General features: G+C 40.1%; 1 pseudogene; it reads left to right on the top strand.

The window, feature by feature from the left end:
• Positions 1-659: 659 nt before the first annotated feature.
• LOC116548656 lies at positions 660-1,186 on the top strand (annotated as a pseudogene).
• The last annotated feature ends 15,967 nt before the right edge of the window (positions 1,187-17,153 follow it).

The raw sequence follows: 17,153 nt of genomic DNA, 5'->3' as shown, positions 1-17,153 counted from the left end.
AGATAAATGCCAAATCTGTAATTCACATTCTGTTACTAGATACCACCTGTTCATAATGTCTCCACTATTATGAACCCTACTGCAAATTATTTATGGTAAGTGCCAAGGGAAGCAAAAAGTGTGCTATTTTCCAAAGCTCTGTAAGAATGGATCTGATCTCTCTCAAGTAAACATACTTTATCTCTATATACCATAATGCCTATTAAATATTGTTCCCATAAATTCAGATGATATCATGATTAGCTCCTTAGAAACATAACATTAATCTCATATGCAAGAAAACAGTTCATAAGAGATTATAATGTTCTAAAAGATTATAAAGTATATATTAAATATAAAATATCATTTTTCACCTGTTTTAAAATCACTTTCAAATTTTGAATCCTTTAAAACAATCATAATACTCAAGCAATCAGCTATTTTTGAGGTTGAGGTAGGAGAATTGCTTGAGCGAAGGAGTTCAAGGCTAGCCTGGGCAATATAGTGAGACCCCACCTCTTTATATAAATAAATCGATAAATCTTTATTAAGAGAATAATATTAAACAGCCTTTTCAGGGACTCATTTAAGATTTCTTAATTTTTTAAGACCTAGCAGGACTTTGCCCTTGTTTATGTGAAAGATGGTTAAAGAAATACTCTTTTTATTATTAAAAGTTTTTTTAGCTCTTCCCTTTTGCGGCCATCACCTAAGCGGGAGCTGCCAAAATGAAGTTCAATCCCTTTGTGACTTCTGACCGAAGCAAGAATCGCAAAAGGCATTTCAATGCACCTTCCCACCTTCGCAGGAAGATTATGTCCTCCCCTCTCTCCAAAGAGCTGAGACAGAAGTACAACGTGCGATCCATGCCCATCTGAAAGGATGATGAAGTTCAGGTTGTACGAGGACGCTATAAATGTCAGCAGATTGGCAAAATAGTCCAGGTTTACAGGAAGAAATACGTAATCTACATTGAACAGGTGCAGGGGGAAAAGGCTAATGACACAACTGTCCATGTAGGCATTCACCCCAGCAAGGTGGTTATCACTAGGCTAAAACTAGACAAAGACCGCAAAAAGATTCTTGAACGGAAAGCCAAATCTCGCCAAGTAGGAAAGGAAAAGGGCAAATACAAGGAAGAAACAATTGAGAAGATGCAGGAATAAAGTAACCTTATATACAAGCTTTGATTAAAACTTGAAACGAGCCGGGCGCGGTGGCTCAAGCCTGTCATCCCAGCACTTTGGGAGGCCGAGGCGGGTGGATCACGAGGTCAAGAGATCGAGACCATCCTGGTCAACATGGCGAAACCCTGTCTCTACTAAAACTACAAAAAATTAGCTGGGCATGGTGGCGCGTGCCTGTAATCCCAGCTACTCAGGAGGTTGAGGCAGGAGAATTGCCTGAACCCAAGAGACGGAGGTTGCGGTGAGCCGAGATCGCGCCATTGCACTCCAGCCTGGGTAGCAAGAGTGAAACTCCGTCTCAAAAAAAAAAAAAACTTGAAACGAGGAAAAAGAAAGTTTTTTTAGAGTTTTAAAAGATTATTTAAATTTTTATTATTAAGCCTTTTATCGAATTAAGTGAAGATTTACTGAACATCTACTATCACTAGGACAAAAATAAAACACAGTTCCAAGTCTTGCAGAGACTTACAGTTGAAACGGCTGCGCAGAAAATTATAGTGCAGTGTAGTGATTCCGGTATCTAAAGGGCCCAATGGAGCAAACAGGATCCTACCCCAGATTTGGGAGAAGGAAATCAGGAAAGGTCTATTTAGAAAAGATCATCTGATAGGCCAGGCGTGGTGGCTCATGCCTGTAATCCCAGTACTTTGGGAGGCTGAGGCTGGTGGATTACCTGAGGCCAGGAATTTGAGACCAGCCTGGCCAACAAGACGAAACCCCATCTCTACTAAAAGTACAGAAATTAGCTGGGCATGGTGGCATATGCCTGTAGTCTCAACGTAATTGTTACATGTTTCTTGACAATGCTTCTTGAGTTTCTCACTGGAGTCTAAGCTCAATTGTTTTCAGAGGTTTTCTGGCATTGGCAAAGGGTTGGTAAAATTGTGGCGGATCTAAAAATTCCTCTGAATTAATTATTTCACTGGGAGTGCTGGCTGTGTGCTTTGGAGTAAAAACAAAGTTTATGCCTCAGTGCTAAAATATTCTAGCAAATAGGACTGCATGAAAGAGGTAAAGGTATAGTTTTTATAAAGTTCCCTAACCTGATGCTTGGCGTACATCATCTAATGGGCATGGAATTTCTTTGTGAAATGTCAGAGTCACCTTATACTGAAATATACATGTTGCCTTGATAATTAAATGATTGAGCAAATATAAAAGAAAAAATATAAAAAATTGTGATTTCTTTTTCATTTTAATGCTAAAGTTAAGGATCATGAAGAATTATATAAAATGGTGGTAGGAGATATTTAATATTTTTATCTAACTAAATAAAAATTACCACCGCCCCTTTCCCCCACTGCTGGCAAAAAATGAATCCAACCAGACCAGACCAATCAAACAAACACTCGAAACAACAAAAGCCCTGAAACAGTAATGACTTGTCACTGTTTAGATATACTGTTTTATTCTAAACTAGATTTGGGGAGCCATCTGCTGGTAAATTGGTAAGTTGTCTATGATTTTTTTATTGGATGTACAGTTAGGGTTGCCAGATAATTTATAGGATGCCTAGTTAAATATGAATTTTAGATAAAGAATATTTTTAGCATAAGCATGTCAATACAGTATAGTATTTGCTGCATATGCCAATGCTACCTTGTATTATTATTATTATTATTATTTTATTCTTTTGAGACAGGGTCTGGCTTTGTCCCCTAGGCTGGAATGCAGTGGCATGATCTCAGCTCACTGCAACCTCCACCTCCCAGGCTCAAGTGATCCTCCCAACTCAGTCTCCCAAGTAACTGGGACTATAGGCATATGCCAACATGCCTGGCTAATTTTTGTTTGTTTTGGTAGAGATGGGATTTTGAGATGTTGCCCAGGTTGGTCTTGAACTCCTGAGCTCAAGTGATCTGCCCACCTCAGCCTCCCAAAGTGCTGGGATTGCAGGTGTGAGCCACAGAACCCAGACCCTACCTGGTTTTAAATTTAGAATTATACATTTTCAAGTGATTCAAAAAAAGATTTTCTTGAAATCTGGATAGTGTCATTATTTAGGATTGCTCAACTCATATGGCTCTATTCACACTGCTCCAGCTTGAAGTGCTTGCCTTTCCCATTGAACCCTACATCTGGCTTCTTGTCTATTCTCTTTTTCTTCTGCTTTGTCTATTCTTAATTGAGCTCCTCTTTCTAACCTGAGTATTTCTTACTTGCTTCTATAGTCCCACGTTTAAGCAATCTAGGTCAATTACAACAGATAAATGAAAAACTGGAAGATAATTCATTGTGTTCTTGTAGTGCCTTAATTGTAGATTCTGCTTGTTTAAAAAAACAGATAAAAAGGGGCTGGGGGCCGTGCTTCACGCCTGTAATCCCAGCACTTTGGGAGGCCAAGGTGGGCGGATCACCTGAGGTCAGGAGTTTGAGACCAGGCTGGCCAACATGGTGAAACCTGGTCTCTACTAAAAATACAAAAATTAGCCAGGCGTGGTGGCACACATCTGTAATCCCAGCTATTCTGGAGGCTGAGGCAGAAGAATCGCTTGAACCCAGGAGGTAGAGGCTGCAGTGAGCTGAGATCGTGCCACTGCACTCCAGCCTGGGCAATAAGAGCCAGATTCCATCTCAAAAAATAAATAAACAAAAGGGAGACACATGCATATTTTAGTTTTGACCGTAAAAATGTCAATCTATTATCAAGCTATCTTGCTCTGACTGAAAAAATTAATAAATCATAAATAAAAATTGACCAGCCATGGTGACTCACGTCTGTAATCCCAGCACTTTGGGAGACTGAGGCAGTGGATCATTTAAGGTCAGGAGTTGAAGACCAGCCTGGCCAACATGGTGAAACCTCGTCTCCACTAGAAATCCAAAAATTAGCTGGGTATTGTGGTGGCACCTGTAATCCCAGCTACTTGGGACCCTGAAACTCACAAGAATCACTTGAACGTGGGAGGTGGGGGTTGCAGTGAGCCAAGATGGTGCCACTGCTCTCCAGCCTGGACAACAGAGTGAGACTCTGTCTCAAAAATAATATATAAAATATATATAATATATATGTTATATATAAAATATAACATTTTAAAATTAAAAAATTAATTTTGTTTTTGATTAGTAATATATTCACATGCTCTTAATTTTTTTTTAATACAAAAGGATATTCAGTGAAAAGTCTCCCATTCCTAACCTTCAGATACCCAAAAGTGCCTTGACTCAGAAGCACCCGTCACACTTGAGACGTCTGCACTCAGTGTGTTGGGGAAGGGCATTATGGAGGGATGTGGGAGGGTGTCCCTCAGAAAAGAAAAAGTAAGACAGATGACGAGAGACCTTTGTTTCCTCATAGCTGTGGTTTTTAATGTAATGGCTTGATTTTATTTTACCTAGGGAGCAAATTTTTTTAAAGTATTCTCTTAAATTTCAGTTGTGTCTCAATGATCTCCCATAGTTGCAAAATCCAATTAATTAAAAACCTGTATCATAAAATATCACAAGATGGAGATATTGTTCCTTGAAAGTGGCAGTTAAAGTGGGTGAGGAAAAACATCTTTTTGTCTCTTCTTGGACATCTTTTTTCCTTCTCTTGTGAGGCTTTCTACTGTGCCTGGTAGGAATAGGGACTCTCTGGCCTTCTGTGAGCTCCAACAACTGTTTCCTCTTCTGTTTAACCCTTTCAGGTGATTCTTTCCCTGACCTTGGGTAATTTCCTCACACATACACATTAATTAATACTCAACTGGATACTAAAGGGGACCCTTGGCACATCTCCAGAATTGTCTCTCTGCACAGCTTTCTGATCCCATCCCTGGCTCTCCTGGCCTTGCAACTGAATGTCTTTGACTCAGAAACACTATTGGTCCCCACTTGGGCTCCCACTGTGCTGGGACCTGAAAATATTCTCTACAAAGTTAGCTGGAGATAATTGTAGTGACACCTCATTTGTTTCTTTCAGAGATCACTGTCCTCAGTTGCCTAGTGTCAAGATCTTGAATGTTGTTGTTTCTTATATTTTATCCAGTTTTTTGGTTATTTCAGGTAGGAGGGTAAATCAGGTCCCTGTTACTCCATCGTGACTGGAAGCAGAAGTTGTCTTAAAACACACACACACGCGCACACACACACACAACCTTTCTCAAAAAATTTTTTTTAAAAATAGAAAAACAACAACCAAAAACCACTTTGAAAAATCATTAGATTGACTGGGCGAGGTGGCTCATGCCTGTAATCCTAGCACTTTGGGAGGCCAAGGAGGGCAGATCACTTAAGGTCAGGGGTTCAAGACCAGCCTGGCCAACATGGTGAGACCCCGTCTCTACTAAAAATACAAAAATTAGCTGGGGGTGGTGGCACGTGCCTATAATCCCAGCTACTCGAGAGGCTGAGGCAGGACAATCGCTAGAACCCAGGAGGTGGAGGTTGCAGTGAGCCGAGATCATGCCATTGTACTCCAGCCTGGGCAACAGAGCGAGACTCCCTCTCAAAAAAAAAAAAAAAAAAAACAAAAACATTAGATTATAGTGACTTAAACACAGAAACAACAAATACCTAACATTACAATAACATGAGAAACAGATTTTTACTCAATGTAAAGAATGGCTTTCTATAATCAAAGTTATGCAAAGATAGAATAGTTTTCCTTGAAAAATGGTGAGTTTCTCTATCGCAGCAAATGTTAACAGGGGTTATCAGCATTGCCAGAATATTACAGGACATATGCAAGTAGGAGTCAGCAAACTATAGCCCACCGGCCACACCTGGCCCACCACCTGTTTTTATAAATTTAGTTATATTGTCACACAATCATACATTTTTTTTTCACATATTGTGCTACAGTGGCATAATGGAGCAGAGACGGTGCCACTCAAAACCTAAGATATTTACTATGTAACCCTTTTCAGAAAAAGTTTACCAAACCCTGGATTCAAGCATCAGCTATGGCCAATGTGAGAAAATCATCAATTTGACCCCTTCCAAATCTGAGAGTCTGTGGATCTGGGGAAGCAGAGAATAAGTTATTTGTCTGGCTGGGCGCAGTGGCTCACTCCTGTAATACCAGCACTTTGGGAGGCCAAGGCAGGCAGATCCCTTGAGGTTAGGAGTTTGAGACCAGCCTGGCCAACATGGTGAAACCTCGTCTTTACTAAAAATACAAAAACTAGCCAGGCGTAGTGGCACACACCTGTAATTCCAGCTACTTGGGAGACTGAAGCAGTAGGATCAGTTGAACCCAGGAGGCAGAGATTGAAGTGAGCTGAGATCACACCACTGCCCTACAGCCTGGGTGACAAAAGCAAACCTCCATCTTAAAAAAAAAAAAAAAAAATTATTGTCTAATGCAAATTGTGCATCTTCCTTTATCACATATCTATGTTGATTTTACCATTATATTTTCCTCCCCGCTTCAATTATTTGGGTAAAGTCAATTCTCCTCAAATATCACTGTTCTTGTCCTTTTATTGCATACCTTGTAAACTACCGCCATAAACACTTTGTGTGGTGGTAGCTGTTTATTCTTCCCCTTTTTCTACTGCTACTACCACTTTTTTCCTTTCTTTTTATCTTCGCTCTTCATCTTGTTTCTCTTTTTCTCTTTCTTAAGCTCTTCTTTTTCCCCCCTTCTCTTTCCCTTCCTTCTTCTTTTCTTTTCTTTCTTTTTTTTTTTTTTTAAACAGAGTCCCACTCTGTCACCCAGACTGGAGTGCAGTAATGCAATCTCAGCTTACTGTAACCTCTGCCCCCTGGGTTCAAGCAATATTTCCACCTCAGCCTCCTGAGTAGCTGGACCACAGGCACGTGCCAATATACCTGGCTAATTATTTGTGTTTTTAGTAGAGACGGCATGTCACCGTGTTGACCAGACTGGTCTCGAACTCCTGACCTCAAGTGATTCGTCTGCCTCAGCCTCCCAAAGTGCTGGGATGATAGGCATGAGCCACTGTGCCTGACCCCTCTTCTTTTTTATTCAATAAGTATTTATTGAGTACTATGCCAGACTGTATTCTAGATATTGGGGATATAGCAGGCAATAAGACAATCTGCTGTCCCAAAGCTTGTTGGAACCCCAATTTGGAAAGCATATCCATAGCATGTTCCCAGGCCAGAAGCAAGTTAGTGTCACTGAAAGGGGTTTCAGAGACTCCAAAGCAAGGCACACTCACCAACCTTCATGATGCAAGAAAACCCATAGTGATTATTCTGAGCGGAGCTGACTGTTTTCACAGCCTTGTCAACTTGCTGTCAAACATAAGTGGAAAAAATCTCCTGATTGAAAAAACACTTCTAATAGTCACCCATGATGACAGTGAGAAAAGATTGAGAGCCACTGTCCTCAAAGAACAATCACAGTGCCACATACGGTTTTGTATATGTGCTGTATCAAAATGTTTTCACCTCTAACTTTGTTGCTGAAAGAGATCTTTTGAGGATGAAAGGTTCGATCTCTGACAGAGCATATGACAACATGAAGTAAATTGTATTTCAGAAAGTCACCAATGCCCCAGAGCTAATCTTCCTTTTATTGAAAATGTAAAAATAGCTTCTACATCAACCTCCATGCAAAGTATTTCCACTTTAGCTTCTGTTAATTAATTAAATCAATTTTTGGAGGGGGGGGAGACGGAGTCTTGCTTTGTCGCCCAGGCTGGAGTGCAGTGGTGCCATTGGCTCATGGCAACCTCTGCACCCAGATTCAAGTGATTCTTGTGCTTCAGCCTCCCAAGTAGCTGGGACTATAGGTGTGCACCACCACGCTGGCTAATTTTTGTATTTTTAGTATAGATGGGGTTTTTGCCATGTTGCCCAGGCCTCAAACTCCTGGCCTCAAGTGATCTGCCCACCTTGGCCTCTCCGAGTGCTGAGATTACAGGCGTGAGCCACCACACCCGACCCTAAATTATTTTTTTTAACAAAAAATCTTCAGAAGAATCTACATTTTTATCACAGTCCATTTTTTCTCAGACTTTTGGCTTTAACATGGGACTAATATAAATTATAATACTGGGAAATAAGCAATGCTAATAATAGAGGAGTGTATACCTATGAAGTATTTTACCCAATAATTTAACAGTGTCTTGTTCTGTAAAATGAGCTTTGTTCTTTGGACTTTAAACTCTCATTTACATAAAACTTCTAAAACAAAATTGCTGCAAAGTTCTCCCGTTGTTTCAGACGGAAGAATCCACTGTTTAGCAAACCGGACTGATCTTGTTTCTTTGTTCTCTTCTTGAATCCTGCTATCTGTTCCATTTCTCTAGGTATGCAGTTTATACCTTTGTTTAAATGCTTTCAAATTGAAATGTGTGTTCATAAAAGGTATTCTGTAGATCTGATGAACAGGTACCTTGACGTTACTTTGCTTCAAATAAACTTTCAAATGTCTACTACTGAAAAGGATATATCTCTAATATTCCTTATTGCTTCTTTTCTGAGTCATTTGAACAGAACAACTTAAAACTAGCTATATTTTGGAAAATATATAATATTGTATCATAGCTTTATCAAAATTCCTTTTATCTGCTCAAAATGTTACAGAAGGAATACATGCAGATAAAGATTAAGCAAATGCTATGAAAAACTTACTGAGTTTCACATACTATACAAAGGAAGTTTGTTATTTTGTTTATATTATGATGAATTTTTTTGCTATGTTAACTGCATTCACTGTGATTTCTTATTTAATAAGCTTGATGACTTGAAACTGTAATTTTCTACCACTTAAACTACTTCTGTATAAACAGTGGTAGAAAACAGATATGCTTACAAATAGAAAATTTTAAACACGAATATGTGTGTTTAAACGCATACACAAAAATTAACTCAAAATGAATCACACTGAAATGTAAGAGCTAAAACTACTGAACTCTTAGAATAAAACAGAAATCTTCGTGACCTTGTATTAGGCAATAGTTTCTTAGCTATGACACCAAAAGCACAAACAACAAAAGAAAAAAGATAAATTGAATGTCATAAAAAATTTAAATATACGTCATCAAGAGTGAAAACTTTAGTGGTACAAAAAACACTATCAAGAAAATTAAAAGGTAGCCCACAAAATGGGAGAAGGTCTTCAAATAATTTATTTGATAGAGGGCTTATATCCAGAATTTATTTTTTAAAAATCTCTAATAACTCAAACTAAAAGACAAATTACCCAATTAAAATGTAAGCAAAAGATCTGAGTAGACATTTTTCCAAAGAAGAAATTCATGTGCCCATAAGCACATAAAAACATGCTCAGTATCATTAGTCTTTAGGAAAGTTCAAGCCAAAATCGCAATGAGACACCATTTCATACCCACTGTGATAATCGTATTTTTAAAAGAAGGAAAATAATTACTGATGAGGACATGGAGAAATTGGAACCCATATACATTGCTGGTGGGAATGTAAAAATGATAAAGTTCCTTTGGAAAACAGTTTGGCAGTTCCTCAAAAAGTTAAATGTAGACTTATCATTTCTCCCAGCAATTCTATTTCTAAGAGAAATGGAAAATGGTGTTCAAACAACAACTTGTACACAAAAGTTCATGGCAGCACAATTCACAGTTATCAAGAGGTAGGCACAAGTTACATGTCCATTGACTAATGATTAGATAAACAAAATGTACTTTGTTCATACAATGGAATATTATTTGGTCATAAGAAAGAATGAAGTACTGATACATGATACAGCGTGGATGAACCTTGAAAACATCATACTGTGTGAAAGACATCTGAAACAAAAGGCCATCTATTGTATGATTTCATTTATATGAAATGTCCCAAATAGGCAAGTCCGTGGGGACAGAAAGTAGATAGCATTGCAAGCGGTTGGGAGGATGGAGGAATGAAAAGTGACTCCTAGTGGATACAGGATTTTTGGGGGGAGTGATGAAAAAATGTTCTGGAATTAGATAGTGGTGATGGTCGCATGACTTTGTGAATATACTAAACACCACTGAGTTGTATACTTTAAAATGTTGAGTTTTATGGCATATGGAGTTATAACTCAATAAAAAATTGTGTGAGTAAAAAGTGCGTATGTATGGTTGAAATCAAATCCTTATAGACTATGCAATAAAATTAATTTCATCTAATTTATAAGAATGAAGGTGACATCAAAGCAATCCTTTGTAATGCCATTACATAGTATATATTTACCTGGCTTAAAGTTTAAGTATAAAATTAGAAATTGTTTACCGTCCTCATGTGAACCTGGGGAAAAAAATAAAGTTGCAATTTATGAATCATGGAATGAAAGAAGCTACTGGTGGTTCCAACAAAATTGATCCAATTGAAAATAATTTTCATAAGTGATAAACATATATTTATTAAACCTTTACCATTTGTAAGAGAATGTGATGAGCATTTTGATAGGTTATCCACCATAAGGCCAGCATGATGCTAGGCTCTATGGGGCTTGTATAAGAATTGAATGAGACCCTGCTTGAAATCTGGTTAAGGAAATAGGCTAACATAGCTGAAGCAGTTAGGGAGCGAATGTGGTATATATTTTAGGACTGAATGGTATTACAGACTCATCAAATTACAATGCTTAGTGTTCCTTGGTACTCTTCTATCTCCAATTTCTTTTTTTGCAAGTCCTGCCTTCAGGAAGAAAATGAGACAAAATCCCACCAAAAAACAAACGTATTAACCCATCCAATAGATATTTAATGAGTACCTACCATATGCCAGCCATCTGAATTTCAATAATTTATTATAAATATGAAAATCGGACACAATTTAGCCATGAAATTTGATTAAATTCTGCAATAAAATTTGTGGTGAGGAAATGTGTTTTCTCAAGAGACCATGTTTAAACACACCTATCTATATATGTTTCTATTATTAAAGAGATATTCAAATTGAATGCTGTAAACTTTTTTTTTTTTTTTTTTTTTTGAGACAGAGTCTCATTCTGTCGCCCAGGCTGGAGTGCAGTGGCATGATCTTGGCTCACTGCAACCTCCGCCTCCTGAGTTCAATTGATTCTCCTGCCTCAGCCTCCTGAGTAGCTGGGATTACAGGTGCCTACCACCATGCCTGGCTAATTTTTGTATTTTTAGTAGAGAAGGGGTTTCGCCACCTTGGCCAGGCTGGTCTCGAATTCCTGACCTCAGGTGATCTGTCTGCCTCGGCCTCCCGAAGTGCTGGGATTACAGGTGTGAGCCGCTGCACCCAGCTGCTATAAACATTTAAAACAGAATTTAATGGGGCCCGGCATGGCGACTCACACCTGTAATCCCAGCACTTTGGGAGGCCGAGGCGGGTAGATCACTTGAGGTCAGGAGTTTGAGACCAGCCTGGCCAAGATGGCAAAACTCCTTCTCTACTAAAAACACAATAATTAGCCAGGGTAGTGTTGGTGCACGCCTGTAGTCCCAGCTAGGCAGGAGAATTGCTTGAACCCAGAAGGCGGAGGTTGTAGTGAGCCGAGATTATACCACTGCACTCCAGCCTGGGCGATAGAGTGAGACTCCATCTCAAAACAAAAACAAAAACAAAAGCAAAAAACCACAGAATTTAATGCTACTTTTCAGAGTAAACAATATGTGATTACGGATTAAACTACCATTTAACTTGACCATTAATTTTTTTTTTTCCAGAAAGAACATAATGAACTCTGGATTCTGTAGTCAGAGACTAACCTAGGTTCTGATCTTTAGTTACTAGCTGTGTAACCTTGGACAAGTCATTTAGTCTCTCAGTCTCAGTTTCCTCATTGGCAAAATGGAAATAACCATATTTCCTATCTTGCTGTGTTGCCCTGGGTTTTTTTTTTTTTTTTTTTTTTTTTTTTGGGACAGAGTTTTGCTCTTGTTACCCAGGCTGGAGTGCAATGGCGCGATCTCGGCTCACCGCAACCTCCGCCTCCTGGGTTCAGGCAATTCTCCTGCCTCAACCTCCTGAGTAGCTGGGATTACAGGCACGCGTCACCATGCCCAGCTAATTTTTTGTATTTTTAGTAGAGACGAGGTTTCACCGTGTTGACCAGGATGGTCTCGATCTCTTGACCTTGTGATCCACCCGCCTCGGCCTCCCAAAGTGCTGGGATTACAGGCTTGAGCCACCGCGCCCGCTGCCCTGGGTTTTAATTAAGACAATGTAGGTAAAAGTTTTAGCATTGTACCTAATACCTCATAGACTTCAGTTAATGTTAAATATGATATTTGGGAAAAAGATTATTTGATCAGCTGTTTTCTCCAATTACAATTCATGAAGCAGCCTTGGAGATGAGGTATCTTTACCTGAAAATAACGTCAATTTTTTTTTTACTATTACTTTCCATTACTTACTTTTGAAAACAAAAACTACAAATGTAAAAAAGTCTAAAGTAAAGGATAGATTTTGAATAGAGGCAATAAAATGTTGTATGTAAGACAGGTTACATTTATTTATTTAGTCTTTTTTTTTTTTTTTTTTTTTTTGAGAGAGAGTTTCGTCCTTGTAGCCCAGGCTGGAGTGCAGTGGTGCAATCGTGGCTCACTGCAACCTCTGCCTTCTGGGTTCAAGTGATTCTCCTGCCTTAGCCTCCTGAGTAGCTGGGATTACAGGCTCTGCCACCACACCCAGCTAATTTTTGTATTTTTAGTAGAGACAAGGTTTCACTATGTTGGCCAGGCTGGTCTCAAACTCCTGACCTCAGGTGATCCACCTACTTCAGCCTCCCTAAGTGCTGGGATTACAGGTTTGAGCTGCCACACCTGGCCTATTTATTCATTTATTAAAAAAAAATTTTTTTTATTCAGTAAGGCAGGTTTTAAAATGTTGACTTGGCCCAGCACAATGGCTCACATCTGTAATCCCAGAACTTTGGGAGGCTGAGGTGGGAGGATCACTTGAGCCCCGGAGTTCAAGACTAGCCTGGGCAAATGGTGAAACCCCATCTCTACAAATACAGAAAAACTAGCCAGGTCTGCTGGTATGTGCCTGTGGTCCCAGCTACTCAGGAGGCTGAAATGGGAGGTTGATTTGAGCCTGGGAAGTGGAGATTGCAGTGAGCCGAGATTGTGTCACTGCACTCCAGCCTGAGTGACAGAGTAAGACCCTGTTTCAAAAGTTAACTTGCCAGAATCCAAGTTCCTTGAAATCAGAGTGGAAGAAACTAGTATTTAGAGAATAGGGAAGAGTCTAGGCTGCAAGGCAGGGACTTGAGGAACTGGTCATGGCACCCATGGAAGGTTCCTCAGAGCATACTGAGAGGTTTTGCTTCCTGCCTCAGAAACTGACATTCCTGTAAGTGAAAATTCTATGAATTGACCAGAACAATAAATGAGAAGCTGAATAAGGCGAAATTTTCTATGAGAGTCAAGCGATCAAAACTGCAGGTCATCTTATGGCCTTGGCACTCGAATGAGTAGGCATCCTTTCAAAGGTAAGGAAAATAGGGCACAAGAGAGTTTAATAACTGGCACTTAGTTACTAACTGAATATTCTTATTTTAAAAGTTAGTAGTAGGTCTGGGTTCAGTATTTACCACTGGAAACTTGCTGAGAGAGGTTGAATTCCATAGAGACAGAAAGTAAATTAGTGATTGATTGCCAGGGGCTGGAGGGGCAGGATGACGATGGAGTTCTTGATTAAATCAGTGGGGATACAGAGATGAAGAGGATAGACATGGTCCCAGTCTTTATGGAGGTTAGTGTCTATCAGGGAGACAGACAAGTTCAACAATCATCGCAGGAGGTGGAGGGGGCTGGGTCAGCAGCACTTATGCAGGAAGTAATTTCTAAGAAGCAGTAAGTTACAGTAAGAGAGATTATGAATATAATTTGCTTCCTGCCTGTATTCGGCAAGAAGTAAATTATGGTGTTCTTGGCAAAGTAAACAGTATAGTTAAAGGCCCACAGATGAAACAGCACATGGCATGGTTAGGGAACTGAAAAAAGTTTAGATCAGTGGAAATGGGGTGGAGAGCAGGAAGAGGCAGATGAGGGTCAGATCACTCATGTGACAAAACAAAGGAGAACTATCAAAAGGTGTTAAGGAGGCAAATGACATGATCAGATTTGTGTTTTTGAGACATCACTGCACAATGTAGGATGGATTGGGGTGAGGCAAGGCTGGAGGTGAAAAGACTGGTTAGGAGACGAGGAAGGATAACTTTGGTGAGAGACAGTGTGCTTGAACCAGGTAGTAACCCTGGGAATGATGAGAAGTAGACAGGAATAACAGATGTCAGGCTGAATCAGCAGGATTTAGTGGTTACTTGAAATGAGATATCAGAGAAAAGGAATCAAGGTTCTGGCATAGGCAACTTGGGGCCCTTCGCAGTTCCAGGGGCACAGAAAGGGAGGCCATCTGGGAGGTTTCAGTTTAGAAATGTTAGGTTTGTGGTACTTCTGAAGATATCCAAATGAATATACCTACTAGGCGCAGTGAGTGAAGACGTGGCCTGGAACCATTTCTAGTCATCAACGTGGAGACAGTAATTGTAGGAGGAAACTGGATCCAGGGAAAGTAGAATGAAAAGAGAAGAGATCTCTTCTCTTTTGGTAGAACCATGGGGAAACACTAACAAGTCAGAAAAAGACAGAAGGGAGGAGCCAGAAAAGGAAACAGAGGTGAGGCCAAGAGGAATAGGAAAATCATGGGATCATCGTGTCACAGAAACCAAGGAAAGGAAGAAGTGGTCAAATGTGTCAACTGCTAAAGAGAGGTCAGCAGAGCAAGGACTGAAATTTGCTATTGAATTTTGTAACAAGGAAGTTGTTGCTAATTTAGGAGATTTCACTGGAAACCCGGATTACAATAAGTAGATGAGTAAGTAAGGCAGTGGAAACCAGATCTGTGACAAAGTATGGAGTCAAATAGAGTTGGTTCTTCAAACAAACAAACAAAAAAGGTGAGACAGGGTTAAGTTTAAATGTGAAAAAGAAGTCGGGAGAGATTGAGGGCCAGGCACGGTGACTCACCCCTGTAATCCTAGCACTTTCGGAGGCTGAGGTGAGCAGATCACTTGAGGTCAGGAGTTTGAGACCAGCTTGGCCAACATGGTAAAAACTCGTCTCTACTAAAAATACAAAAATTAGCCGGGCATGGTGGCAGGCACCTGTAATCCCAGCTACTTGGGAAGCTGAGGCAAGAGAATTGCTTGGACCTGGAAGGTGAACTTTGTAGTGAGCCAAGATCATGCCACTGCACTCCAGGCTGGGCAACAGAGCCAGGCTCTTAAAAAAAAAAAAAAAAATTGGTTGGGGGGAAGTAGAAGATGCAGGAGAGAAGGATTTTAATTGATAGAACGAGATACTATAGAAGGCAAATCATTTGGTTTAGGTAGGAGGAAAATAGGAGAGACCTCTCTCCTATTGTAATAGATGGCGGAAGGAGGAGAGGATGCTTTGGATTCTTTTAAGTTTCTGAGTTTTATGCTGTGGGTGCTGGAACCAGCTCCTACAAGCTCACATGAGCCAATTGTTAAATTTTCAGCAATGTTGCTAATTGGTTAACATCACATTAACAGCTGGAATTCAGCCACAGTGGGGATATTTACATCATGGAAATTAGTAAATACTATACAACAGGACTTCCGCATACCCTGACCCCTGGAGAGCCAGTCATGAACCATTTACTCATGGGTAGGAAAGTGAAGGAGTTCCTCTCTGAATAGCATTATCTTCTCTCTGTTGGGGAGGAAGGCAGGTGTCAGATTTTTTTGCCCAGGCTGGAGTGCAGTGGGGCAAGCTTGGTTCACTGCAACCTCCAGCTCCCAGGTTCATGCGATTCTCCTGCCTCAGCCTCCTGAGTAGTTAGGACTGTAGGTGCACACCACCAAGCCTGGCTAATTTATTTTTTATTTTTTGTAGAGATGGGGTTTCACTGTGTTAGCCAGGATGGTCTTCAGGAGGGTCTCGATCTGACCTCATGATCCGCCCACCTCAGCCTCCCAAAGTGCTAGGATTACAGGCATGAGCCTCGGTGCCTGGCCCCAGGTGTCGGATTTTGAGGAAAGTGAAGAGGTTGAATTCCGTGAAGCACTGTGCGGAGGAGAGACAGTCACCTAGGAAAATGCTAAATGACTACCATGCTGTTTTGAGGGACCAGTTAAGGAAGGAAACTATTAGTCTACAGTGGAATCGATGTGTACATTTGTAAGATTTCTTCTTGCAAAGTCAGCAGCGTGGGGATCTCAGCAGAGAAATGGATACATGGTTTGATCCGGAGCCAGTCTTTTGGCCTGGTAGCTGTAGTGGAAGAATGAAACACAGCAAGGATGACAGTATTTTTGCAAGAGAATAGCTGCAGTAATGGACCATGGAACCCAAACTGTAATGGGAAGGAGGTGAAGATGGGAGAAGGTGATATTGTAACAGATGGCAGAGGAGCCATGTTGTCCTGGTATCACATGCTTTGAGTTCCGCTTACTATCCTGGCCTCATTTTTGCAAGGTGGCCCTCCCATCTGGCAACGTCCCTTTTAGAATGTGGCATCTAGCTGCAAGCCCCTCAGTCCTGCACAATGTTCCAGCTTGGCCTGACCATCAGACACCATATCATTGTCCTTATTTTAGGTGTCATGCCTGAAAGATTTCAATGCCCGGCATCATTGAGAGAACTTAGAATAATTGTTAGCTGCACAAGATCAATGAACGGAAACAGGGATAGGCAGATTTTTAAAATTTACTAGGAATGATCTGATATTTGAAAATCTTTTCCTCTGCATTAGCTAACTAAATATCCAATGAATAATCATGGATAATCATAGCTAACAGAATATCCAGTGAAAAATCATGGATATTCTGTAATACATACAATCACTCTGGATCATCAATACCCAACATAATTGTCATGAATACATAATTTTATGACATATTAGAAAAGCATAAAGTACTAACTAACATAGGGAACTTCAGAAAGTTAATCCAAAACCTCAAAATGGCTTTCAAATAAGCTTTTTTCTCTGAGTAGTTTAACCACTGGGAGGAAAATCGCTTCTGATTATACAGAATTTGTTCATAAGGTTTGATTAGAAGGTGACCTAGTGATGGGACTATTAATAAGGCAGAACTACACAAAAGAACAAATCTGCTGTTACGAGACTCCAGGGCATAGGAAT

The sequence above is a fragment of the Sapajus apella genome, unplaced genomic scaffold (assembly GCF_009761245.1).
Source record: "Sapajus apella isolate SASKATOON/1434 unplaced genomic scaffold, GSC_monkey_1.0 scaffold5, whole genome shotgun sequence".
Lineage (NCBI taxonomy): Eukaryota > Metazoa > Chordata > Mammalia > Primates > Cebidae > Sapajus > Sapajus apella.
Note: the sequence above shows the minus strand (reverse complement) of the source record. Positions and strands in the feature narration are given on the sequence as shown.